Here is a 27,708-nt window from a genome sequence, read left to right as displayed (position 1 = left end):
AAGAATGATGTTATTTTCGCTAGTATTGGACATGCTTTCTGAATTACTGGACAAAGAGATTCTGTGATATCTATGTCAATATTCTCTGAACAATGAAATGGAATGTAAAAAAAAGTAGTGTTTTTATTTTTACAGGCTGGGTACATGTTTTCCTGTTCCAGGAAACAGCAGGAAATTTAGGAATAGACTAAAGCAAAACCATCTGGACAGCCACAAGGAGGTCAATGGGATTAGCAACCCAACACATAAATAATTTTTATTATTCCTTTCAAAGAGAAATAAATGCCTAGCAAATCAATATGAATTTGATTAAACTTTTGACCCTGACATGAAAGTTTATTTGCTCAAAATATAATGATGTTTTTCTTTGAAATTATTCTTGTTCTTCCAATTAAATCAGCCATTAGCATTTCATCCCTCTTGGGTCTAGTTTTAGTCCTGGATAAAGTTTCAGTTTTTAACATCTCTCTCACCATTGCTTTATTGTACTTGCTCCAAGAAAGGCAAGGAGCTTCAGAAGATAGGTCAATAATTTCTAAAATAAAACATCATTGCCTGAAGGCTTCGAGAACAGGTAAATCTTTAGAAAATAAGTCATTTCAGGTAGCAAACTAGAAAAGGAGGGACAATTTCTGAGGGACAAGAGAGCTGGCCATTTTTAAAAGTAATCTGTAGGTGAGAAAATATGGTACAGAAGTATCAAAGGCTGAAAAATTAACAAAAGCTTCTGAAGAAACTGGTTTTTCTCAGTTCCCTCACTGGTGCCATTAACACTATTCTAGTCACATATGGGATCTTAATGAAACTATTTTAAAAAAGAAATGAAGAAAGATTTCTTGAAACCTACTGACTGAATATACACTGTGGGTCATAAAAAAATGTATAAGAGCTTACCAAAACAACAATCCAGCATATATGACATTATGTACAATGCTAATTTTGCGCGTCTAGTCCATGGTCATGTAGTATACAAAGGAATACTACAAGCATACCACTGTTTACAAGTAAATATGTAAACCTTAAAGCACCAGGGCTGTGTAACTATTATTAATTGATTTATTAAAGAATTATTAAATAATTGATTGATGATAACATTACTATTAAAACCAAATAAGTCAGAAGCAAAAATCTAGTAGTCCCAAAAGTTCTGAATATTGAATTATGTCAGAAAGTGCAGAAACCGCAAACATGGAAAAGTCCTAGACCTATGTACATACAATGGAATAGATCTTCAAGGCCATTCCTGTACCACCAGTTTTAGGGATGGTATTCTTTCAAGAATTCTCCATGGTGCAGTCTACCCTATGGAAATTCTCTAGTTCATCTTCAATAGGATCTCTCCATAGACAGAGCACCATGGCAGAGCCAACAACCCAACTCTCAACATTCTTGCATCAATGTTCTCTTCTTCTAACTCCCAATGGAAATTCTAACCAACTATCACCGACCTAGCTGCCTGTACGATATAGGGGTATAATGTATAGGCTACCAAATCTATGGTCACATTCCTTCTCCAAGGAAGGGAGAGCTGCCCATGTGGAACAACTTAATTATCATGCATTTAGTAAACATACTGAATAGACACATCAATGTATCACATAAATGTATATGTATGTATCATCCTTTTTTTTGAAGAAGGCAATGAAAGAGAACTACACAAACCATCCTAAATTTCTATAAGAAATTCTAAGATTTCTAAGATTTTTATAAGATTTCTATACAATTTCCATATTTTTCCCCAATGAAAAAGTATCTTTCGCTACAAAGTTTCATGGACTCCTCTTCAAGCATCATTGAAGCACTCATTTAGTATTTAAAAAATACAAACATGTGAAATAAAGATATGTTATCTAGCGATCAACACTGGAAAGGCGTAAATGGGGGTGTTTAGAGAAAATTACGAAGATGGTCTATAATGAAATCAACAAACACTTATAAACACATACTATATACTATCACTACTCTACTAAGCACTGGAGATAAGAGAAAGGGGGAAAAAAACACCATAATCCCCAGAGAAATTGAATGAATAGAACTTTCAGTAACAACACAGTATTAAAAATGTGTTATTATTAAATTAACAGGTTAGAAATGGCAACATAGTATAATGAGTAGAGCGGGCTTTGCAGTTAGGGAGATTTGGGTTCAAGACCAGATAGATGTATACTAGCTGTGTGGCCATGGACAAATCATTCTATTTCTAAAGGTCTTAGTCTTAACTTCTGAGACACCATTTCTTCATATTTAAGAAGAGGTTGGATGAGATGATCTCTAAGGTCCCTTCTAGCTCTAAATACATGATCCTATGATTCCCCAGGCAACTCTGTAAAACTCTTACAAGTATATTACAGATCTGCAATAGGGAATGGAATTTCCACATTAGGTTTTCTCCACACTGAAGAAATTAAAAAAAAAAAAGGAAGTATTTATCACAGAAAAAAAATATCTTGCAAGTATAGTTTTAACAGAAAAATATATTTAGTTGTATAAAATTAAGTTTTTATTCTCTAAAAGTTGCTACAATTTGAACTTTTGGTTTTAAAGACTGAAAGTTAACAAGTATCTAAGTTTTAAATATTTCAACTTAATTTAAGATACAGGTACATCAACTCAGCTGATGGATTTAGCGACTAAAGAATTTCTTTAGAGTACCCTACCCTAAGTTTCATCACTTGGTTCTAATTCTAAAAAGGTATATCTGACAAGGACATCATGCAACTTTCCTTACTTAACAATTTAGCATCTATTAACCGCGTTACAGAAACCACGACTTTCTATTTGTTTCAGTTCACTGCCATGATTTGTTCACTAGGTATCTATGTTTAGGCATCATTACAATAGCTAACTCTTTCAATTGCTTGGCCTATCGTGCTTACCCCGGGCGCTGCCAAAGATTCACATGTCTGCGACTTTCAGGAAGGAGTTCTCTCTTGTTAAGTGGGGTGATGCCAACTGCAGCTTCCAATATTGTGAAATATTTCTTATACCTCATCTTTTCTCTCTGTCCGTGTCTCTCTCAGCACATCAGCACAGGGATGCATAAATTAGAAGCAGTGTTCACTGACAAGCAATTTTAGTAATCTCTGCCCTGTGAGCTGCTGGGGTTTTTTGGAGTGTACTACGTATTATAAGCTACAGTTATAAAAATAACTTTGCAAGGGGAAAATGGCCAAAAAACCCAACAACAACAACAACAACAACAAAGAAGGAAGCCCTGCTGGATTCCCCTGAAACGTCAAGTGTTATATAATTCTGTGGATCTTTGAATAAAGCACTAATGAAAATGATTTTCAGGACAATCATGGTCTGTCCTAAGCCTAGTTATCTAATGCACACACTCCAATTTGTTAATCCTCAGATAAATCTTTGAGGCTGATAATCTTTCAAGTACTAATGGCACAGGAGGTGATTTATTTCTAAATAAGGGCTAGTAATAATTGATCCAGAAAGCCTCCATGCTTATAGAAGGACTAAAATGAAAAACATACTTTCCTGTTTAAAAAGACTCCCTCTTTCAAAGGCTATATTTTGCATAAAAAGCAGCAGGTAGAGTTTTGGATTGTTAGGATATAGATGTTTCTTAATGTAAAAAGATATGGCAAAGATTTAAGAGAAATTTTGACAATTCTTTCACCACTTTTTCAAAGTCCAATGCATGCCCTACTCCTCTCCCCTCCCCTTCCTTGCCAGTTTTATATCTTATATTTAGAAACTATATTGCCTGATTGTCTGAATACCTAAAAAGACTCTAAATTACCCAATAAGACTCTAAATTAAACTACACATGCATAAGTAAAATGAAATGGAGAAAGGAACCATTAGTTGTTAACCATTAGGCATCCAAACCAAAAAAAATTATCCAATTTTCCTCCCTAATACTTCTCTAATTAAACAAATAAATAAAAAAAACCTTATTGAAGGAATCTTCTCTTTCCTCAGTAACAGGTGTTTATTTTGTGCCTGAATTACTTATAACACTTTCAATGATCTTTTCGAGCATCTACTTGCATGTAAGGGTGGGGGTTTTGATCAGTTGGTCAATTACACCTTCATATTTAAAGCAAAGGATAAGATTCTATTCCCTGACACATTAACCAGATGGGAATACATCTTAATCAACCAAAGGTTCTGGACTAAATATTTAAGGAAAGTCATTGAAAGTCATTGTATGAATTGGAGTAACAATCCATAGGAAATGTCTTTGTAAAGACTGAGGAAATTTGGTCATGCATTATGGGTCATTCTAAAAAATAGTGAGCCAGTTTGGGACCTAAGAGTTAAATAACTGGCAGTTCAGGATGAGGGAACTTCCAGCCAAGCCCTTGAGGAGGAATGACGAGGGGTGAGGAAAGGAGAGGATCTTGACCTTTTCTCCTTTCCACCTTGTCCCAAGACAGATCTTGAAGCTTGAGCTTTGAAGGGCTCAGAGAATTTTGGACTTCCAATCTTTCCATTAGAATCCTGGCATCATTTTTCCTGGAATAGCAGGGGCTGATGGCAGCATCTGCATAAGCAGTCAAGGACAGACTGGATGAGAAAAGACAAATTTAAGACTCTGTCAGGAGCTCCGAAGAACAGCTACACCATTCCAAGGGTAAATAATGAGGACACCAGCAAAGGGACTTCTGGGAGCTCAGAGTTACCCTTTTTGCTTACTCTCTTCCTGGACTCCATATGCACAGGTGAGAGAGTATCACTTTTAAAGTGGAATGTTTTGCATCAACTATTTTTAAAACACTTCAGGAAACACTCTTAAGGGCTAATCACACATGAAGAGTCTCTCCAGTTGGTCCCTACAACTACGAAGAGCTTAATATGTATCATGAGTGATGCCCATATATAGCTTATATAGAATTAGGGAGAATGCTTATCCCAGCTCCTACTCACACTGCCAAGTTGTATACCTAGAGAGCAGCTCTATCTGCCATTTGAGGAACTAGAGGTACTCCTGAGTTGTTGGAGTGTCTTTCTAATGCTATTGGCTGGAGTCCCCTTTTCAATGCATTCTCCCCAATATTGTGGTTACAGTTAGTATCTCCCCTATAGCATTGATTGACCCAGTGATTACTGCCCTGATAGCATTTAACCAATTAACAATTTGCTTTTACAAAGGATATTTACTGCGAAGATACAGCAAGAGTAGAAGTTATAAAGCATTTCTTCCTGTTGGGGACACACTTTTTTCTCCCTGTACCAGCTTGTTCCCATAGGGCATAGCATCTTATCACTTGTTTTAAATGTAAAGCAATTGCTACAGAACACTTGCCATCACTAACTGCACTTCCAGATTTAACATAGGCACTCTATGAGTTGCTCTCCTTGCAGCAAGACACTTTGTCTCAGCTAACAGGTTCCTCGGGCCATATGGGCATACTGGACTTGGCTATCAGGAAACTCTAATACAGACTCCAGTTCCAAACCTATGATGGCTAGCTCTCCCAACATTCCAAAGATCACAAGGTTACAGCCCTTTCTAAAACTCCTTTGGACTTTTAGAATAGATACGACAGGCCATGTGTTCATGGGTTACTGTTAGCCCCTGTGGGGAAAAGAAGATCCGAGATCTCTCTCCATCCAGAAGCTGACAGCATATAAACCTTGATTACTTCCAGGAAAGAGAGAGCCAGCATGATGGGGCCAGTTATTATTGTTTTATGTATACCTAGTTCCAGCTCAGTAATCAATCAAAAACTCCTCTTGACCATATAGTAAGCAACAGGAATCAATTACAGAAAACTTGTGAATGCTTTGAAGCAGAGACCCAGGCTCCTCCATTACTCATAATTATCATGGACTTTTAGATGCAGCCTCACCAAATACCAATGTGGGTGATGCCATCGGGCAGAGTACACTGTACATGCTCTGAAGAACTAACTGTGTCTTCACTGGCCAGATCCCTGTTGAGTACATACCTACAACATAAGAGATCAAACTAAAAGTTCTCCAGCTTCTCTTCCAACTTTAAAATTGTACAGTTCTGTGAATTAATTCTCAATTCAATAAACATTTATGAAGTACATTGTGATAGGTGCTGTGTCCAAAGATGAAAATCACGTAGGAATCAAAAGACACGACACACACACACACGTATGTATGTATGTCTTGTCCATCATAGGCACTTCATAAATGTCTATTTTTTTGAACTTTAGTTCAAGACCTACGATTCCACCAGTGTAGGGAATTCCAAATGCATGCTGGTCTGTAACTTTCAGTCTTAGAGTTCCCTATGGCCCTGAGACATTAAGTGACTTTTCTATGGTCACAATATTTATCAGAGGCAGGGCTATAGGCTTCCCTGGCTTCCATTAAGTCCCAACTAAAATCCAGTCTTATAGAGAGTACCCTCTTAATTCTAGTGCCTTCCCTCTGCTAATTATTTCCTATTAAAAAGAGCTGTTTACATATTGTCTCTCTTATTAGACTGTAGTCTCCTCAAGAGTTGGGACTGTCTTTTGTATTTCTTTTTATTCCTAATGCATAGCAGCATACCTGTACATAGTAGGCACTTAATAAATGCTTATTGATTGACTGACAAAAGTCGGGTAAAAAAAGTATATGCCCATTGAGAGTGGAATGGCTAAACAAACTGATATGAATATAATGGATTACATCTTTCCCTTAAGGAATAAGGTATAAGGAGAACTCATAGAAATATAGTAAGATACAGAGGAAAACAAGCAGAATTAGAACAATGTCCACAAAGAATGCAATAATGTAAATGGAAACAAGTCTAACAGGCAACAAGCAGGCAGCAGCACGGTACAGAAGATGGAACGCTGGGCTAGAAGTCAGAAGACTTGGCTTTGGACCCTAACATTTCTGTCCCTACCTATGGAACACTGGACAAATCACTGAAGTTCTCTGAGCCTTAGGTCCCTCATGTGTAACAGGAGGGGGTTGGAGTAGATGGGCTCTAAGGGCCCTTCCAGCACCAAATCTGTGATCTTATGAATTCAGATCAAAGACAATGACCAACGTTGGTTCCAGGTGAGCAGTCCTGAAATACACTTTGTTCTGTGGGAAGGTCATGGACTGTGGTTTCAGAATGCTTTTTTGTGTGTTACTCATAGTATTGAAAAGTTCTGCTTAACTTTTTCTCCCCTGTAAGTGAGTATATTCTGCAGGGAAGGCAGTTATTGAGAAGTATTTGTGGTATAAGAAACAAAATCAATCAATATTTTAAGAGGTCATTAGTGACCTTTAAGAGAACAGCTTCAGCGGAGTGGTTTAAATACACTTTGCTTTTTCTAGTTAGCAATCCAATCTTGGCTCTGACAAGTACAACAACAACATATTTATGTAGCAATTACAATGTGCTAAGCACTTTATTATTATTATCCCAATTATCCTTACAAGAACTCTAGGAGGTAGGTATTACCATTATCCCCATTTTACAGATGAGAAAATGGAGGCAAACAGTTGTTAAATGACTTGCCCAAGGTCACAAAGGTAGTGTTTATCTACTGCACTACCTAGCTACCCCTAATAGCAGTCATAACAGTGAAAGAGCTATTCAATCCTGGGATATTTCTGGTTACTAATAATATGCACAGAAATGTATTCAACAAAGAGTGCATTCATTTGAACATGAAAATAAGGACAGAATAGCATTTATTTACATCAATGGGAGGATGGACTATAATAATTAAGGAATTTTCAGATTCCAATGCCCAGTCCTTAATTTATTAAGCCAGCAAACTCAGGTTCCTTACTGGACATATCTATATAAATATTTATTTCTACCTATAATGAACACTAGTTAATATTTGTGATTTCTAACAGTCAACTGTAACAGCAAACACCTCAAAATACACAGGGGGGCTGCTATCACAGGTTCTTAGGTCTGCGTTCATAAAAGGAAAGCAACTTTCACAGAGTTAACAATCACTTTAATCAAGCACATATATCATTCACCTAATTCAGGGGAGTCAGCACCCTGAAATTCAAAGAAAATACAGAGAAATCAAAAGAGTCAACAGACATGGCTTCCTCTGCCTGAATTCAGCACAGTTGGAAGTGTCTGACCATAATTAGCAGAGAGGGAAACACATCTAGGTTCTCAAAGTGGGGCAGGGAGGAAGGGAGGGAGCCTTAGCCACTTCCCAGAGCCTCATCTGGCACTCAACCCTTCCTGCAAAAACTAAGTCCCAAAACCTCAGCCACGGAGTATTTAAACCTTTTTTTAGAACCAGAGGGCATCCCAACCCTTGAGAACCAGTGCCTCATTAACAAAAGCTATGGATGTTCCTACAAATCCCTAATCAAACTCCCCTTAATAGATAAGCCCATTAATGGGTGAGGAAGATCTTTCATCACATTAACAATACAAATACCTATACTGTTCCTAGTTAAAGAAACTCTTCTTTCTGAACTTTGCTCCTAGTAAAGAATCTTGATTGATAACAGCAAGATTCAATCAGGCACTTGATTACACTAAAAAACAGCCAGCGATCCTATTTGCTTAGTATTACACCAACATAAGGCATTTAATTTTTATTTTGGACCATAAGTACTTTTAAACAGTTGGGCAAACTATCTTGGAAAAATTTCTAATATTTGCCCTAGACAACCTGGGTTCCATGGTATTAACTGGCATTGCTCCCATAGGCTGGTCAACTAATCATTAGCAGAAATTTTACACAGGAATTTTCCTATAGCATAATCTTTTCTGACTACAATTTTCACCTCTGAAAGGAGGACAAAGGGGAAGGGGCACTATAGCACTGGTAAATTCTGAAAGGGAGATCAACACTTAAACAATAAGAGCTTTTGATCTAATGCATAGACTTTCCACTGAGGCACCATATTAGAGACTAGAAAATTCTCCCAAATTAGCAAAGTTGCATGATACAATGAAAAAATTTCAAATTAAATTTGTTATCATTATGAGGTCTTTGAGGACAAGGCATATCTCAGTTTTGTCTCTATATGCCCAGCACCTAACACATAGTAGGTGTTTTATGTTGTTGATGCTTAGTCATTTCAATTATATCTGAGTCCTTAAGACCTCATTTGGGGTGCTCTTGGCAGAGACACTGAATTGGTTTGTCATTTCCTTCTCCAGATCATTTTATAGATGAGGAAACTGAGACATACAAGGTTAAGTGACTTACCCAGGGTCTCATACAACTTGTAAGCATCTGAAACCAGATTTGAACTCAGGAAGATGAGTCTTCCTGACATCAGGCCCTGCAATTTATCTGTGGTGCTTTATAAAGCTTGCTAACGTAGATTTAGAAGCCCCCCCCCCCCCTTCTTCTTCTTTTTTTTTTTTTTTTTTTTACAAATGAGGAAAGAGACCAGAAAGAATTAAGTGATTCCTCAAACTCATAGAAGGTATAGTGTTTTTGAACACAGGTCCTTGAAACCAAAACAAGCATCCATTCCACTGTATCACACTATCCATCCCTCTCATTTTAAGATGTTTTAAGGGGCTTCTCTTTCAAAGATTTTTTCTCTAAGGCATATAAATATTTTAAAGTAAAAATTTTTTCTTACAATAATTTATTCTTTTCTAATGTTTTCATCCACAAGATCAAAATTGGGCCTGTAAACTAAGACTTTCATGAAGAAAAGAATTCTGTATTATTAAATACTGGAAAGAATTCACAGTCCTTTCATAAGCAGAATTGTTCAGTTTTTAAATTTATTTATTTATTCAGTTTTCTGCAAGTGTGCTCTTTGTATAAACTCCCTGTTAAAAACATGTAAGGACAATAACACATTGAATAAAATAAATCTGGCTGAAATACCACATTCAAGAATGTATTTATTGTGGCATTTTTTTCAGAGATTTAGGTTTTTTATATTTTTGTATTAACTACTTCTTAGTTACTAAAGATTAAAAAAATATGCAAAAATAACTCAAGTTAGAGTGACCAAATATTATTTGCATGCTCAAAACTGAAGGCACACATTCATAGGTCACATTGAGGACTTACTTATACTCCTCCACCCCAATTATGTAAATCCTTCTAACTTTTAAAAGCCTATTATCTAGAAAATTTAAAAATGGAAATGAATATCCCAAATAATTGGTTTGAAAGGTAAAGTTCAGCTTTCCTAAACAGTCTACCTTGTTTGGTCCCTATTGCTCAATATAAAGCATTAGCAAAATCAGTGGGGTCAGGAGAAACTATATTAAATTTTTGTCCCTGATTACTAAAAGCTATGTCTTTGAGCAAATCATTTCATTTTTCTAATACTCAATTTTCTTACCAACAAAATATATAGATGGAAAAGATGGCAGAATGAGGTTATAAAGAATCCCCATATGACTCATAAAAATTAACAAGAGAAATAGCAAAAAGAAACAAAAATTTGCTAGAAAAAATCACAGGAAAATCAGAATTAATCAGAAAATTAATGAACAAGCCAAAGAAGTTCAATACAATTAACTTTTTTCAGTAAAAGATTTAGTCAGAAGACCTGGGTTCAAATTCTGACTCTACTGTTTACTACCTGCAACAAGTCACCTATCCTATCTGTAAAATGGGAGGATTGGCCTACGTGTCCTCTAGAGTCCTTCTGACTCTAAATCTATTTATCTCATGATTTTATAATCTGGTTGATAAAAGGCAGAAACTCAAAGTCTCATATTTACAAACTATTTTAATTTAGATTGTAACTTCATTAATGTAAAGAACTTCTGGCATGGAAATTCTGTTCACCAAAACTGGTAATTGTTTATAAGTTATGGTCTTAAATACCTAAGGACACTAAGGGATTAAGTCAGTCAATAAGCTTTTATTAAATAGTGGTGCCAGGCACTGTGTTAGGTTCAAGGGATACAAATAAGAAATTAAGCTAGCCAGGTGTGGTGATCTATGACCTTAATCCCTGATATGAGGGGTGCTAAGAATGATGAAGTATTTGAGCTAAATCTGGCACCAATATAGAGAGGTCCAGAGTACCAGGATGGAGGGGGGAATTAGACTGGTTGGTTGTTTGGTGGCTGTCCTTCATTCTTAAAGAGGATCAAAATGAAATCGCTCTGTTATCATCACATTACAGTGTCCAGCTGTTGCTGACCAATATGAGCTAGGAATGCTCTACTACAAGTTGGGCACAAATATTCCATCTGAATATTTGGGGTGGATTCTCTAACTTTGGGCATTTCAAGTTTCTTTTGAGCTGCTTCAATTCTGCTTTTCTCATAGGGTACAGCACCTCTTTTGATGAGGGCACACCATACTGGATGGTCCTGTGCCAGCATCACACTAGATTTAGCTGCTTCCATATTAAAGAAGCAAAGACCTTGCAATATGATAAGCAAAGGAACTGGGTTTACAACTAAGAATAACCTACTCAGCAAAACTGAGTATACGATTCGGGGAGGGGGCAATTGGTCTTGAATGAAACAGAGGACTTAGGAGCATTCTTGGTGAAAAGACCAGAGCTAAATAGAAAATCTCTCATTCAAACAGAAGACTTGAGAAACATAAAAAAAGTAAACATTAAAGAGTAATCACAAGAGACTTAATAATGTTAATAATAATGTTAAATAATGTTAATAAGGTTACATGACACATATAACTCCCAAGAACATTATCAATATAAAGGCAGTTAAAAAGAGGGGATGTGGGTATAAGTTTATTGGAATGATCTCCAAAAAAAATGAAGGAGAAAGAGTGACGTAGAGGGAGAAGGGGAAAAGGAGAAGTGAAGTGGGGAAATTTTTCTCACATAAAAGAAGCTCACAAGAAAGAGTTTTTACAAGGCAGGGGGAAATGGAGGCAGGGTGGGGGGTAGCAAGCAATGATTGAACCTCACTGTCATCGAAACTGACCATCAATCATTTCCAACTCCCAACTGCTTGTTACCTCTTCACCCTATTAACTGCAGGATATATATATAAAACCTTTGACTTCCCTCTCCCCAGCCTGGCCAACTACAATCACTGCTTGATTCTAACCTTTATCTAATTCGTTCTATCCTGTGACCATCCTACTCCTAGTATGATGAACACCATCAAATGGGGAAATAAACACAGACCAGTCATACAAACTACTGACTCCCTTCCCCAGAGGACTCAGAACCAGGAGAACACAAAATAAGCTCAAAGGAAGCCCCAAGCCACCCCATCTGAACTGCTCCAAGCTTTTCAGAGCCCTACCTTTCATGTTCACCAACCATTACAGGCTGACTCATTACTATGATACATTAGTCATAGAAAGAGCTAAAAGGGACTTAGTCAAAACCACTTTGTTTTAGAGAAGAGGAAACTGAGGTGAAATATTTGGCCAAAGTTAGTAAGTGGCAGAGCCAGGCCTTAAATCTGACCACTCCCACACCACACTATGAAGTTAACAAAAGTTGGGCCTATTTGACAAACTGCACACGAGCTATGCATGAAAAACAAAAACTGAGCTTAAATGTTTCTCCCTTTCCCTCACCCAGGTGCTGATGGGCCCTCTAAAATTTATCCAAGCTAAAGTTTACAGCTGTGCTTTTCTATACCCTCTCCCACTCCATCTTCTCCAATAGTCTGATAATATAGCATTCTGGAAAACCATCTTTCCCCATTCCCCTTCCCCTCCAGTGGCCTGGTCTTCCAAAATCATTTCATTATAGTCAAGTATACCAAAATATTAAGTATTTACAGTTTAAATAGAACACAGGATGATTATTCACACTTAGATTCAGTAAAGTTCAAAAAATGACAAAAGGACGCTTATGTTCTTTTAGTTTATGGATTGGGATTTTATAAAAAACAGTTACTACAATATGAAAGAGTGAAATAGGAAAGTATCAAAAGTTTGGTTTAAAATAAAGGCTTCTATGTCATACATTTTTAGAAAATTATTATTTATAGATTATCTTTACCAAATCTGAAAATTTATAAAACTCTATAAGGAAAAATAAAATTATATCACTGAACTGCCCAGAACTGAGTGGAAAGATCCTGAATAAGTAATCATGACGTAGCTAAAACATGTATAGCACTATAACGTTTGCCAAGCACTTTATATATCTTAATTGCAATTTCACCCTCACAACAACCTAAGGAAGTAGGTGCTATTATTATCCCCATTTTACAAATGAAGAAACCAAAGCAGGCAGAGGTTAAGTTCACTTACCTGTCTAGGGGTGCTATGCAAGTAATCATCTGAGGCAGGATTTGAACTCAGATCGTCATGACTCCAAGTCCAATTCTCTAGACACCTAGTTATCCATATATAACTAGCATTGCTACATTTAATTCTTAGTACTTTCACAAAGTATCTGTTATCTAGTATGTATTTAATGAATATCCCTGGAAAGTTTAAAAGCCTTAGAAAAAGACCTCCATGAATTTATGACCAAACAAGAGATAGAGAACATTATGAAATGCAAAATGGATCATTTTGATTACATTAAACTGAAAAGTTCTTGCGCAAACAAAGCCAATGCAAACAAGATTAGGAGGGAAGCAGAAAACTGGGAAAGAATTTTTACTAGTGTCTGTGATAAAGGCCTCATTTCTAAAACATATAGAGAACTGAGTCAAATTTACAAGAATACAAGTCATTCTCCAATTGATAAATGGTCAAAGAATATGAATAGGCAGTTTTCAGAGGAAGAAATCAAAACTATCTATAGTCTTATGAAAAAATGCTCTAAATCACTATTGATCAGAGAGATGCAAATCAAAACAACTCTGAGGTACCACATCACACCTATCAGATTGGCTAACATGACAAAACAGGAAGAAGATAAATACTGGAGAAGATGTGGGAGAGTTGGAACACTAATTCATTGTTAGTGGAGCTGTGATCTGATCTAACCACTCTGGAGACCAGTTTGGAACTATACCCAAAGGGCTACAAAAATGTGCATCCCCTTTGACTCAGCAACACTACAATGGGAAAAGAAGTCACATATACAAAAATATTTATAGCAGCTCCTTTTGTGGTGGCCAAGAATAGGAAATCAAGGCGATGTCCATCAATTGAGAAATGGCTAAACAAGCTGTGGTATATGAATGTAATGGAATATTATTGTGCCATAAGAAATAACTAACAGTCAGACTTCAGAAAAACCTGGCAAGACTTAAATGAACTGATGCTGAGTGAAGTGAGCAGAGCCAGGAGAACATTATACACAGTAACAGCTACAGTGCTCAAGGACTGATTTTGATAGACTTAGCCCTTCACAGCAATGCAAGGACCTAAAACATTTCCAAAGGACTCACGATGCAAATGCCATCCGCATCCAGAGAAAGAACTAAGGAGTCAGAATGCAGAATGAAGCAGACTGTTTTCTCCTTTGTTATGTTTTGTTTTTCTCATGGTTTCTCCCACTCATTTTAATTCTTCTATGCAATATGACTAATGTGAAAATGTGTTTAATAAGAGTGTATGAGTAGAACCCACAGAAGATGGAACACTGTCTTGGGGAGGAGGGGAAGGGAGGAGAAGAAACTTTGAAACTTCTGGAAGTGATTGTTGAAACCTAAAACAAATTAATGAATTTGAGAAAAAAACAAAAAAAAGAAAAAGGCCTTCAGTACACTGAATAGAATCTCTATGGAAAATTTGGACAAGGAAAACAGTAAATAAGGCACTGGAGTTGGAATCAGAAGACTTTGAGTTCAAGTCTCAAGTCAGCTTCTTATTAAATGTGTGGCTATTGGCAAATCACAACTTCTCTGGGCCTCAGTTTCTTCAGTTACAAAATGAGGGGTCAGATGGAGGCCTTCTAAGTTCCCTTCCAGCTCTAAATCAGTGATAAAGCTCATAACAAGATGAGAAGGTGTGGATGGATTTAAATTTGCACCTTTAGAGTACCCATACTCATAAGATTGCAGATCCACATAAGTGTAATCAATAAAATATTACATGAAAACACACACATAAATTAAAATTAAAGAGGAAACATCTAAATTAAAATGCATTTGAATTCCAACTCCTTACTAGCCTTCTCTACTTTCTCTCCAGAATATCTTGGTAATGTACAAGAACAATTAAACCAGAAGCAGTTGAGGAGCAAAGTACGTAGGGGTAGAGTGAAACTTTCCTACTAACAATTCCTTCAGGAGTGGAAATGGATGACAGTTCCAATAATATATGGCCAAGTTTTGCCAACACTGTTGTTAGTTTTATCTCACAAACCAAATTACAGGGGCACAGAATCACAGAATCTGTGGATGTCAGAGATTATTAAGTCCAGCCTATATCTGAATAGGCATCCCTTTTGCTACGCCTATAACAACAAATCACATTATAGTAACACATCTCTGACAAGTCACCATCCAGCCTCCTATTCAAGTTTGGGGGGTGGGGAGGGAAAAGAAAGAGAGGAACCCACTACTTTCCCTAGGCAGACCATTCATGCCATGTTTAGACAGCTAAAATTGGTGGGAAGTATTGTTTTTTTCCTGTTTATCTACCCTAAATCTCCCTCTCTGTAACTTCCACTCACTCCTCCAGTCTTAGACCAAGAAGAACTAGTCTAATCCCTCTTCTATAAGAAAATCTTTCATATTCTTAAAGACAGTTATATTCCCTTATGTCTTCTAAATTCCAGCCTCAGCTTCAACCCTAGTCACTTCAACCATTCCTCATATGATCACTCTAGCTAGGCAATGTTCCTCCTAAAATGAAGCACACAATTAGTTTGCTAGTAGTGCACACACACAATAGTCTGGATGTGGTTTGACCAGGAACTAACACCTCATTCATTCTGAAGTCCACTAGCTTTTCTGACTGCCATATCAAACTGGTAATGCGTATCAAGCTACCAATCCACTAAAACTAAAGCTTTATTTCATATGAATTATTGTTTCTCCCCTCTCTTCAGACTGTGAATTTGATTTTTTGAACCAAAGTGTTGGGACTTTATAATTTATCATTATGAAATTCAGTCTCATTATATTGTCCTCTCATTCTCACATTCTGAGTAATAATTTTTTTTAATACTGTTTCTGTTAGCCAATGGGTTAATTATCCTACCCATATTAATGCTATGTGAAAATCTGATAAATATGCCAACTATGCTTTCATCCAAGTCATTGACAAAATTATTGATAAGCACAGGATCAAGAAGAGATCCCAAGTTCATTCCACTGTGGACGACTCTCCAAACTATTATTCTTTAATTATTATTCTTTTGACTTGCTAGTCCACTAGTTCCAACTCTACTTTCTTTGGTGCCTCCCACAGGTCTATGACACTACATGTCATAACATGCTGGACCTGAAGTCAGAAAAACCTGAGTTCAAATCCAACTTCAGACCCTAGCTGTGTGACCCTAGACAAGTTACTAAATTCTGTTTGCTTCAGTTTCCTCCTCTGTAAAATGGAGATAATAATAGCAACCACCTCCTAACGTGACCATGAGGAAACAAATGGGATAATAATTGTAAAGCACTTGGCAAAGTACCTGGCACATCATAAGCACTCTATTAATGTTAGCTATTGTTATTTAAATATGAGCTATTATAATTCTTTTTTTGACTCACATAGCAATCTAAGTCAGAGGTGCCAGTGCTATGCTCTCTATGTCCCCCCACTTCTACCCTCTACAATATCTGACAAAAAACTCCCACTTTTAAGAAGAACTGGCATGCTGGGGGAAAGAGATGAAGTGTAAAAGCCTCCACCCCTCATCCCTAGTCAAAAGAGGTTAAAAGATCTAAGGGGTGATGACTTCTACGGAAAAGAGACCATTAAATAAACGATCAGCATAAAAACTCTCTTCCCCACCCATAAAAACAAGACAAGACATTCCAAACAACTACACTTGTGTGGTCAGGATAGCTAAAGAAGGTAAAACAGTATGAGCATTTTCTCTTTACCCTAGGAGAAATTCAATGTAATTTTTTTCCCTTTTAAAAAAAATCAAGGGATGCTGACTTTGACCTGTTGAAATTAACAAGTGGAAATGTAACATTAGAGCAACATTCCAAAGATCCTATGAAAATAGGACTGAATGGGCCAAGGGCTCTTCTTGAATTTCTTTACAGCAAACCCTTTGGCCTTCATCCAAGGACTGTCAAACACTTCCATATGTCTCCACAGATTCTAAGAATCAGCTTATATCACATTAGCTTAAGTAGAACAGAGAAATATTAATAGCTCAGCCAATCAAATCTTTAGTTATTAGCAAGGGAAGCTCAACAGGCAAAGAGAGAAAAACACAACTTCTATAAATCTGAAATAGAATCTTTCCTCTGGTTTAAATACTTCATGATTTTTTAATAACTGGATGGACATGGAACAAGGGAAGGAGTCTATGGCTGAGTCTGGTGTTTTGGGAATAGTATTTGAACTATAAGGAATTATGAGTATGAGACAGGTAGCACAAGGGAGAGCACCTGGGACCTGGAAGCAGGAAGACTCAAGTTTAAATAGGGCCTCAAATACATATTCTTTTTTGTCAACCTTTTTTATTTTTAAAAATAATTATACTTGATTTATTTTAATATTTTTTTAAATGTTGAGCTCCCTATTCTCTCCATCAGTCCTTTTCCCACTCATTCAGAAGGCAATCAATAATGCATGAAGTCATGCAAAATGTTTTTCCGTATTAGCCGTGGACAAATCATTTTTAACCTGTTTGCCTCAGTTTCCTTATCTGTAAAAATGACTGTAATAGCATCCACCTCGTAGAGTTGTTTTGGGTATAAAATGAGTTAATAGATGTAAAACATTTTGCAAAGCTTAAAGTGCTATAGAAATGCTATTATTGCTATTGCCATTGCTAATAAGTATTATATGAGAATTCAGAGACACATGGGAAGGTTTCTATGGAGAGCTAAGAAAATAAAACTAAAATGATATGCACAAGAGAATGGAAAAGCATTCATTAACCACTTATCATCTGCCAAGCACTGGATTAAGAACTAGGGACACAAACAGAAAAACAAGACGGTGGCTGACATTTTAATCAGGGGAAGCTACATATATGGTGGCCAAGTAGATAAGAGTGCCGGGCCTGAAGTCAGTAAGGTTCATCTTTCTGAATTCAAATCTAGCCTGACACTTATTATCTGTGAGACTCTGGGTAAGTCACTTAATCCTGTTTGCCTCAGCTTCCTCATCAGTAAAATGAGCTGGAGAAGAAAATGGCAAATCACTCCAGTATCTCGGTCAAGAAAATCCCAAATGGGCTTGCAAAGAGTGGAGCACTATTGAAAAACAAATCAACAACACACACGAGCATGCAAACACATGTGTGTATATATATATATACATATATACACATACACATGTGTGTGCATATATACATACAATGTATATACACATCTATGCAAACCTGTATATGTGTACATATACATTCATATATGCACATCTATATACACATTTATATGTCTATATGTGTGTGTGTGTGCGCGTGTATGAACGAATTCAGCTGCAGGGCAGGAGTAGAGCCCTGGTGGTCCATAGAGTCAGGACAGTTCAGATATCACCAGAGTCTTTCAGATATACCAGTCAAAAGGCAAAGCCAGAGGGCATAGCAGCAAAGCACATGGGAAGACTTAGGGGATATTTCTCTCTTTCCATCTTAACCTAAAATCCTTGACATTTATCATATTAAGATTAGCAGGGTGACTAAACAGCAGAAGAAGCAAAAGCAGCATGTGCAGGCAATAACTCTAGGGAGAATACCAGCCTCTGTCCCACTAGGGTGAATTTCCATCTGAAGTATCCCAGAGAACAGATGAAGTTCCCAAAGGGCAGCATTGTCCTTTACGATGAATATTTGAATGGCACTAAACGAAGTCAAATTCTTATTAACTATTTCAGTTAATTACATCTTGGCAGGGTTCTGAAATCAATTATTGAATGGATCCAGCCATGTAAGGTAAACTGATTGTTAGTCTGTTAGACTCCTCCCCGGTCCCCATTTATATTCTCATTCTTTTTTAAAAGATTAATTTTAATTAGTTTAAAAAACTTTGCACCAAATTCCATTGTAGTTCATTGGGTAAATGCCAAGAAACAAATCAATACACTAGTGATGAAACAAACATCTGTGAAGCTAACTTGAATATCAGGCCATAAATAAAAACTTCAAACAAATATGAAAATATTTTCCTTCTAAGTGATTTTTGTGGGAAGTGTGCTGTGTTGCTAAATTAAAAAAAATACTTCCATGGTTCAAGCCAAAATAGGAGTAACCTAGCAAATACAAATGTGAAATTCAAGCTAATGTGTATTTTACTGAACATCCCACTATTAGCACATTTAAGTAAAGGAAAAAGTAAAAATTATACTGAACCATCTTATCTTATTCAATAGTCTTCCTAATTATACAGTGCAGATTACAAAATAGTTCATTCCTTTCACTAAATAAGTTGTTCATAATGTTGGAATGTAATAAAGGTTTGGAGTGAATTAATCTGGAAATGTATAATTTTTTTTAAAATTAGCTTGTTATTTAATGTGACTGCCGTTGAATATTTGAAAATAATTTAAAGAGATTCTACTGGAAGAGTTCCATCAACATTTTGTTTTAAAGTAAAAGATTTTATCTCTTAAAATTTGGAGTCCTCCTCTGGCCTGTAGTTTTTCATTGACTGCTCAGCACACCAGCTGTTCCCCTCCTCCCCCCAGGCCTTCCTATTCCCAGAGACACAACAATGTTGAAATTAGGCCAATTAATAAGACTAAATGGCCTCTAAGTGTCCAGGTGAAAGGGAAGTCAATCAACAAGGCAAGCCTATTAACTCATTTTGTAGTCATGGTAACCCTGAGAAGTAGGTACTTTGAGATATTTGTCCAGATTCATAAAGCCTCTGTAAGTCTCTGAGGCAGGTTTCAAACTCAGTTATTCCCCCATTCCAGGTCCATGAGGACATGACAGTGCCTTTTTATTCTTTGTTTCTCTAGAGTGACAAAGCTGTATATCTCATGTTAAACCTATGTATCCATAGTCATATAGAAACTCCAACATAGCAACGAAATTTGATTAACTGCTGTTTTGCCAAGTTTCTGATTTTTGGTGGTACTGTTTTTAGCATGACCACACAAATGACTATTGAAAATATAGTTCATTACTTAAGAATATGATTCCATATACAAAAAAGGGCACAATGTCTAGAGTCCTGACCCTGGAATCAGGAGACCTGAGTTCAAATCTGACCTCAGACATTTACTAGCTGTGTGACGTTGGGCAAGTCACTTAAAACTGTTTGTTTCAGTTTCCTCATCTGTAGAATGAGCTGGAGATGGAAATAGCAAACAACTACAGTGTCTTTGTCAAGAGGACCCCAAATGGGGTCCCGAGGAGTCAGAGATGACTGGAACAACTGAATAACAATAAAATACATAAAGAAACCATGAATAGTGGAAAAATTCATTAAACAGTTAATGAGATACTCTGCCAAACTTATTTGGGATTACTTTTAAATAACTATTGAGATACCTGACTTTGAATGAACTATCTACTTGCCCCTGGATGAAGCTATTTGTTGTACACCTAGGAACTTCTAGCTTTCTTTTTATTTAAAAGTACTTTGAAATGTAGAAAGAAGGCAATTCAAATGGAGAAGGGTTTGTAGAAAATACCTCATTTTGAAAAGACTCTCTAAAGGCCATCTCCTGAATCACTTTCTTGGTCTGAGTAGTTTAAAAAAAAAGGTTTCCTATATTAATACTCTAGATTTCCAGTCCTCTTCTTTCCTACCCCCACCATACTCCCACTTGCCCCCTACTGCATTCTTTGGCTTTGCTTGATTATTATGGCAATAGAATTTAAAGTTCCATTTTAAAGAAACACAATAACAATACCTTTAAGCAGTCTGCATGTGAAAAAAAAATTCCTTAGGCTCCAGCCTTCGACTACTATGAATCATCTGCCCAAGATACAGAATAATCAGAAGGTACAAAAGATCAGGGGAACAGCTCCACTATGTTAAACATAAAAGATAATTATTAATTTATGTATTCTTAATGCAGACACCCAAATATTAGCATTCCAAAGTTTAGTAAATCTTATGTGTCCAAGATCTGAGGTAGAGAAACTGAAGTTAGCAAGCTCTGTACCCACTCTGAGTTTCATACCCAAAGTTTGACAGTGAAAAGGAGAGAGAGTAGAATAATAACGAGGAGAGGCAATAGAGTCAGAATTAAAGGTGGATTTTTTTCACATTTTATTGATGCCTTTTATTTTTCCCTTTTCCTCTTCCCACCTCCAAAACTTCCCTTGCAATAAAGAAAAACTGTTAGACAAAACTGAACAAACTGACCTGTGTGGGATAATAGTTGCCATTAATTCTGCATCTCTCTACCAAGAGGAGGGAAATGTTTCATCTCTGAAACCAAGATGTAATTAACTGAAATAGTTAATAAGAATTTGACTTCATTTAGTGCCATTCTAATATTCATCGTAAAGGACAATGCTGCCCTTTGGGAACTTCATCTGTTCTCTGGGATACTTCATATCCTATACATGAAAACTGATGGAAATTCACCCTAGTGGGCAAGTCACTCGACCTCTGACCCTCACTTCCCTCCTACTTAAAAGGAGAAGGTTGGATTAGATGGTCTCCTTAAATCTAGGATCCTGTGCTGTCTGACTCATATGAAACAACCCTGCAGAAAAGTACTGAAAATTCACCAGCCTGTTGCACTTAAAAAAAGGCCCATTCCACTGTATCCTTCTTTCTCCCTAAAGTGGGTTTATTTAGACTCTGAATTTCTCCAGTGAGCACACAATAGGCGCCTAATAAATGAGGAAATGAAGCCAGTTCAATGGAGGAGGAGAAAACTTCGCCACTCACTGATCCCTTTGTGAGTAGGATAGGCAACCACAATAGATCTGTATCTGTTATTTTCTAGCTAGCTCTTTCCCAGATTCCTCAAAGTAACGCCCTTCCTTCCCACTTTCCCTCCAGGGAAACCTCCCTCTGCAGAGGTTATCGCTGGCCCCGCCATCATCCAGAAAGCACTTGAGGGACAAGCGAAAAGAAACGCACAAAAGTCCTTTTAATCTCGTTAAAGAGAATCTCAGGAGAAAGTGAAACAGTTTCAATCCAGGATGTCTCCGGAATGATCCCGGCCAGGGATCGGACTGGGGAAATGGGGGCACTCCCTTCTGAACACCTGCAGCCGCGAGTGAGGAATATATAATGGGCCTGCGGGTGGAGAAGACTCACTTCCAGTTTGGAAAGGAGCAAGTGTAGAGACGCCCTAACCTGAGCTAAGGGGTCCCTCCTCCGACGGCCATAACAACGCAAACCCCAAAACAAGAGCCAAAAAAAAGGGGATTCCAAAAAGGAGAGTCTGGGTGTAACCTCCCGCACTGATTCAAACAGGATTTCGGTCCCCGGGAGTAGGCAGGGACACACGCAATTTTCCCTACGTCCGCCTCCACGAGTGCCCCGGGGCGCAAAGGGCTAGGGCCTAAAGCCGCACATCCTTTAGCGCCCCAAGTCCTAAAGGTACTGCCGGGAGGAAAGGAAATCCCGGCGACGCCCAGCCCAGCCTGGGCACGTCTGGCTCAGCACGGCTCCCCGGGGAAGCCTCCGCAGCACCAGGACCAACCCAGGCATCCCGGCTCCTGGCCCGGGCTAGAACGGGGAGCGGGAAAGGAAAAGAGGGCACTTGCCTGGAGCCGTTGGCCTGAGCTGCCGGTGCGGGACAGCAGCAGCCCGACGTGGAGAAGGCGCAGGGAGAGCTTTAGTCGGAGAGCTCCGGGGTCCCTGGAATTCGCGCCCAGCAGGGCAGCTCGCGGTGCCACTTCTGCTCTGGCCTCTGGGCTGCCCCCACGGCGGAGCCAGAGCGCGGGGCTCTTCACTCGGGACTGGGTGTGTGAGTGGCCGCCGCTCCTGTGTGTGTGTGTGTGTTACTGTGACTCAGGCTATTTCCTGTTTGGAGGTTTGGGAGAAAGGAGGAAAAGAAAGAGCGCGGCCGGCCCCCAGGGTGGGGGAGGGGGCAGTGGGGACGCCTCCTCTCGGTACACCTTCCCTGGAGGCCAGGTGAGCACCCTAAGGTGCTGCTCCTAACGCTGTCGGCCGGAAAAGGGACGGGACAGGAGAGGCATCGAGCGCCTGCCGCAGCCACAGTGGCCCTGACACCTGTTTCTCTAGACGAGCCCGGCTGATACTTTGGGGAGGGGGGCCATCCTAGGGCGAGTGCGGACCCCGAGGTCCCCTGCCTAAGCCGCGGGGCCCAGAGCGCTCCAGCATTGGCTCTGCTCCAGCAGAGGGTCCCTGCCAATCCCGGCCCGGGCCCTCAAGCTTTACAATCCCTCTGCATCTCCCTTCCCTCTCTCCTCTTTTTTCTTGCCCTGATTTCCGTTCTAATAAACTTCTCGATGCCTCTGGAGGGAAAGGTTCACTTACTCCAGGCCTCAGGACGTAGGGAGCCGGAGATGCCCACCCCTACACCAGAATGGCAAGGAGGTGCTTTGGGGACTAGCTGCCAGGTGGATGGGTCGCGCTGGCCCGCGTTGCCCTCGGCGGTGTTAGGGAGGGGGCCTGAGATTTGGGAGAGAGTGAACCCTTTCCCCTGGTTTTCGCTTCTCCCTTCCCCACCCCCATCCCAGCCCGGGGATCCCCAGATCTTGCTCTGCCAGAAATACCGGTTCCTTGCTCTGGGACAATAGGTGTGGGATGGCATTGAGCTTAGCACGCGGTGCTTAGTCACTTCATTGGATCTGTGCTGGCCCAACCATAGGAGCCAGAAACTATTACGATGATAAAGGCATTCTCTACCAACCAGGTATTTCTTCTTCTCTTTTGCCCTTATAAGTACGTATGGAAAACCTCGACTCTTGGATAGTAGTAATAATAACAAAAATAATAGCCATTTGTCTTGCATAGCATTTAAAAACTGCAAAAGGCTTTATACAACCTTATGTGAGATAGGTGCTACCGGTTTTATTGCCCCCATTTTAAAGGAGTGGAAACTGAGGCTCAGAGAGGTTAAATGACTTGCCCAGGGTCACACAGGATAAAGTCGTTCAGTTGTCTCTTACTGTCTCTAGGCATTCTTAGAGTGAAGGGGTTCTTTTTCTCACAGGGATGATTCTTTGGGGCAGAAATTCTTAAAATGTTGTCCAAGAGTTTTTGAGTTATTCATATTTATAATTAGCCACATGTAATATGCCTAACACATTAATAAAATATTTATTTTAATTCCTCATAAAAGTGTTCTCCCTCCCCCAATGACAAGCAGGCAGGTAACCAATAGGATCTTCAACTTTTTCCTTACCCTCAAGGTTTCAACAGACAAAAAAGTTTGAAAACTGCTGAAAACTGCTACTAGAAGAGTAGTAATTTATTGTTATTAATAATAATACTTTAATAAATAAAATATTCATGATGCTATCAATGTGGTAATTCCTTCCTGGGTGCAGATTGAAAACCTTTTAGCCTTCTTGAGTTTCTATGGCTTTAAAAAAGAATGCATTAACCAATGGCCAACCAATAGCCAATGTAACTAGCTTGGTCCTCAGGTAACTGTTGTAGACTATCTTTGGAAGTACCTGAAGCCTTTTCCCTTCCGTAGGGCCTGCCAAGAGGTGAATCAGGGTCACCTCTTCACTATGATGAGTTACTGGAATAAGATTTTAGTGCTTGATTATTATAATTCATAAAAGTGGTGCAAATCTATCTGACCTCTTGAGTGTTTTCCTCCCAAATAAATATGTACGTTATTTCCTCCAACAGAATATTATCTCCTTAAAAGGCATGGACTGTTTCCTTATATTTTTGTATCCCTCAAAGACTTTAACAGTTATTTGCTGAGTAACAGTCTCTTAATAAATACTTGTTGGTTCATTAATTGAATGATCCTTCAGGGCATTTTTTTTAAAAAGCATTTAACTCCACAGAAGAGAATAAGGCTTTAAAGTCTTTCCTCAAAGTATGTTAAAGTATATTTTATGTTAAAATCATTCAAGATTTTGTCTACAATGGATGGGATTACCTGCTAACCTTAGGTATCTCTCAAGGCTCTATCCTAAGCCCTGTTTTCTTTGGGCCTCTATACTATTTTACTTGGTGATCTCATCAGTTGCCTTAGATTCAATTATCCTCTCTGTCTAGATGATTCTTGGGATCTATTAATCCAGCTAGGTAGCACAGTAGATAGAGAGCTGAGCTTGCAGTCAGGAAGACTTGAATACAAATCCAGCCTCAGACACTTAGCTATGTGACCCTAGGCAAGTCAGTTAACCTGTTTGCCTCAGTTTCCTCATCTGTTAAATGAACTGGAAAAGGAGATGGCAAACCATTCCAGTATCTCTACCAAGAAAACTCCAAATTGGGTCACAAAAAGTCAAACAGGACTGAACAACAACAACAAACAGCCTCTCTCCTGATCTCCAGTCTTAAACTGGATGTCTTATAGACTTCTTAATCTCATTATGTTACCGAATATTTCCCCTTTTCTCCAGACACTACTATCAGCTTGGCGTAAGCCATAATCATTTCACCCTGGACTCTTGCAATAGGCTTGTTTCAGTTCCCCTGCTTCAAGTCTCTCCCTGCTCCAATCCAACTTGCACTCTGTCATCGAAATGATTCTCTTAAAGTGCAAGTTTGTCTATGTATATACCCTCCTCAATAAATTCCAATAACTCCCTGATTCACAGAGTCAGACATGACTGAGACAACTGAAAAACAAAAACCTCTCTCCAAGGGCAGCTAGGTAGTGTAGAGGCTAGAATACCAAGCCTGAAGTCAGGAAGAATCATCTTCCTGTGTTCAAACCTGGCCTCAGACACTTACCTGCTGTGTGACCCTGGACAGGTCACTTAAATCTGTTTGCTTCAGTTTCCTCATCTGCAAAATTAACTGAAGAAGGAAATGGCAAATCACTCCAGTATCTTTGCAAATAAAACCCCTAATGGGGTTACAAAGAGTCAGACATGACTGACAGTGTCTGTGTCATGTGCCAAGCAGACCTGAAGTCAGGAATATCTGAGTTCAAATGGGGACACAGTAGAGAAAGAAATGGCAAATCACTCTAGTATCTCTGCCATGGATAAGTAAAGATAGGACTTAACAGCAAACAGATGTGCCAGACACAGTGCCTGGGATACAAAAAGAGGCAAAAAAAAGTCTCTCCCCACAAGGAGCTTACAATCTAATGAGGAAAACCATACACAAAAAGAAGCTGAAAAAGGGAGAGAGGAGGAAGGGGTTGGGCCTGATGTTTGATAAAGTACAAACCAAGCTGAATTACTGATCAAAATGGGAGGATTACCTAGAATGTTCATAGTCCTCCATAAAGAAAGACTTTGGGAGGAATTTAGTATTCCACCTTCCATCCTCCAGTCTATGGGGACTGGCTACTGAGGGGTTAAGAAGATGTTGAACATCAAAAACTGAGTCAGTATGCATGGTGATGAGATTTCTGGTGATCAGCTTATCCTGGGGGGAGCATGATGTTCCTAAGAATCCAAACCTAGAAAAGCTGCTGATGAAAGGTGGTAACCTCACTGGAGAGTCATGACCTGACTATCAAGAAGACCATTAGCAAATCATTTCACATTTTTAGGCCTCATTTTCCTCATCTGTAAAATGGGGATAATAATATCTAGGGCCTGCCTCACAGAATGTATTTAAAACACTTGGTAAGCCCACTTCAAGCAGTGACAGCCGTGGTTATGCATAGGAACTTTGTATTGACAATAGGTTGGACAGAGGGATCACTTTCCACTCAGGTCTGCATAACCCCAAATGGAGCAAGACCCTCAAAATACTCCAGTTACATTTACAATCTTGGATGCAGACTCGTAATTCTGTCTGATCTCCTTAATTAGAAACTATCCTTTTGAACTACCATTTTGACTCTTGTTGGTAAAGAAAACAGCTTTCTTATCATTCCAGGTGCCCTATTTTAGGGTGTGATCAGATCCCTTTTACTTCCTGTAATTCTAGGGTGCAGGTGAATGTAACTGGGCAATATCAGTGTCAGTGCCTCAGAAAACAGTAACTGCCTGTCACGAGGGAGGCAAACAAAATGGAGCTTTGTCTCTCTGGGAGCAATAAATAAGGAGGAATGGTGGCTTTTCCTGGTGTCCTAGTTCCAGTGGGAGTATAGAAGAACTGATCGATGTGCCTAGAGCCAAGAACTTGGTGTCCTTGGCTGTATGCTGCATGTATGTTACTGTACGTCACAGTAACACCCTTGTGACCACCTTCTCTTTCAATTCTCTTGAGGTTTTCCATTGTTTGGTTTTAAAAGTGGAAATGTCTCATAAAATGTTGTTTTGCTGATTACATTAAATTTCTAAACAATGAGTACAGCACATAGCCAGAACATTTTTAAAAAGAGAGTTGGTTGGGACAAACAGGGTAATGTCAATCCTTGTCCGTGTAAGTGATATCTCTTTCTTTGAAATGATTTTTTAAAAAAAATGATTCAAGTTTTAAAATTCAGCTTCTATTTATGTCCATTCAAACACAATTGACAAGAAAAAAAGCAGTTTTGTATACAAAATGTGATTGGTTGGATGCAGAATAAACCAGAAAAATGGTATACAAAATTACCATAATAAGGTAAAAGAAGAGAGCACTAAATAACCTAAGTAACTGAAATTACCTAAGTAATTTAAAATTTTATTTATTTTATTTTTAATTTATGGATTAAAACAAGCATTTCCCTAACATAGTATAAAATAATTTTAGAAAGAGGATTGTACATGAAACTGCCAATCTTATATGTACAATTTGCTATTCCTTTAAAAAATATATAATTAAGTTATCATGTAAATTTTTTTTCCCCTTTTTTTCCCTCCCCCCTGAGATGGCTACCATTAGGCACAAATATG

The 27,708-nt window shown here is 38.4% G+C and overlaps 1 protein-coding gene across 1 annotated transcript in view; it reads right to left on the bottom strand.

The window, feature by feature from the left end:
- Positions 1 to 22,661, bottom strand: part of TJP2 (tight junction protein 2) — a 148,795-nt gene extending 126,134 nt beyond the window's left edge. Inside the window, exon 1 of the mRNA XM_072611153.1 lies at positions 22,534 to 22,661. The gene's annotated coding sequence lies outside the window, so the exon portion shown is untranslated. The remainder of the gene's footprint in view (positions 1 to 22,533) is intronic.
- Between the last annotated feature and the right edge of the window lie 5,047 nt (positions 22,662 to 27,708).

This window comes from Notamacropus eugenii, chromosome 1 (assembly GCF_028372415.1).
Source record: "Notamacropus eugenii isolate mMacEug1 chromosome 1, mMacEug1.pri_v2, whole genome shotgun sequence".
NCBI classification, from domain to species: domain Eukaryota; kingdom Metazoa; phylum Chordata; class Mammalia; order Diprotodontia; family Macropodidae; genus Notamacropus; species Notamacropus eugenii.
Note: the sequence above shows the minus strand (reverse complement) of the source record. Positions and strands in the feature narration are given on the sequence as shown.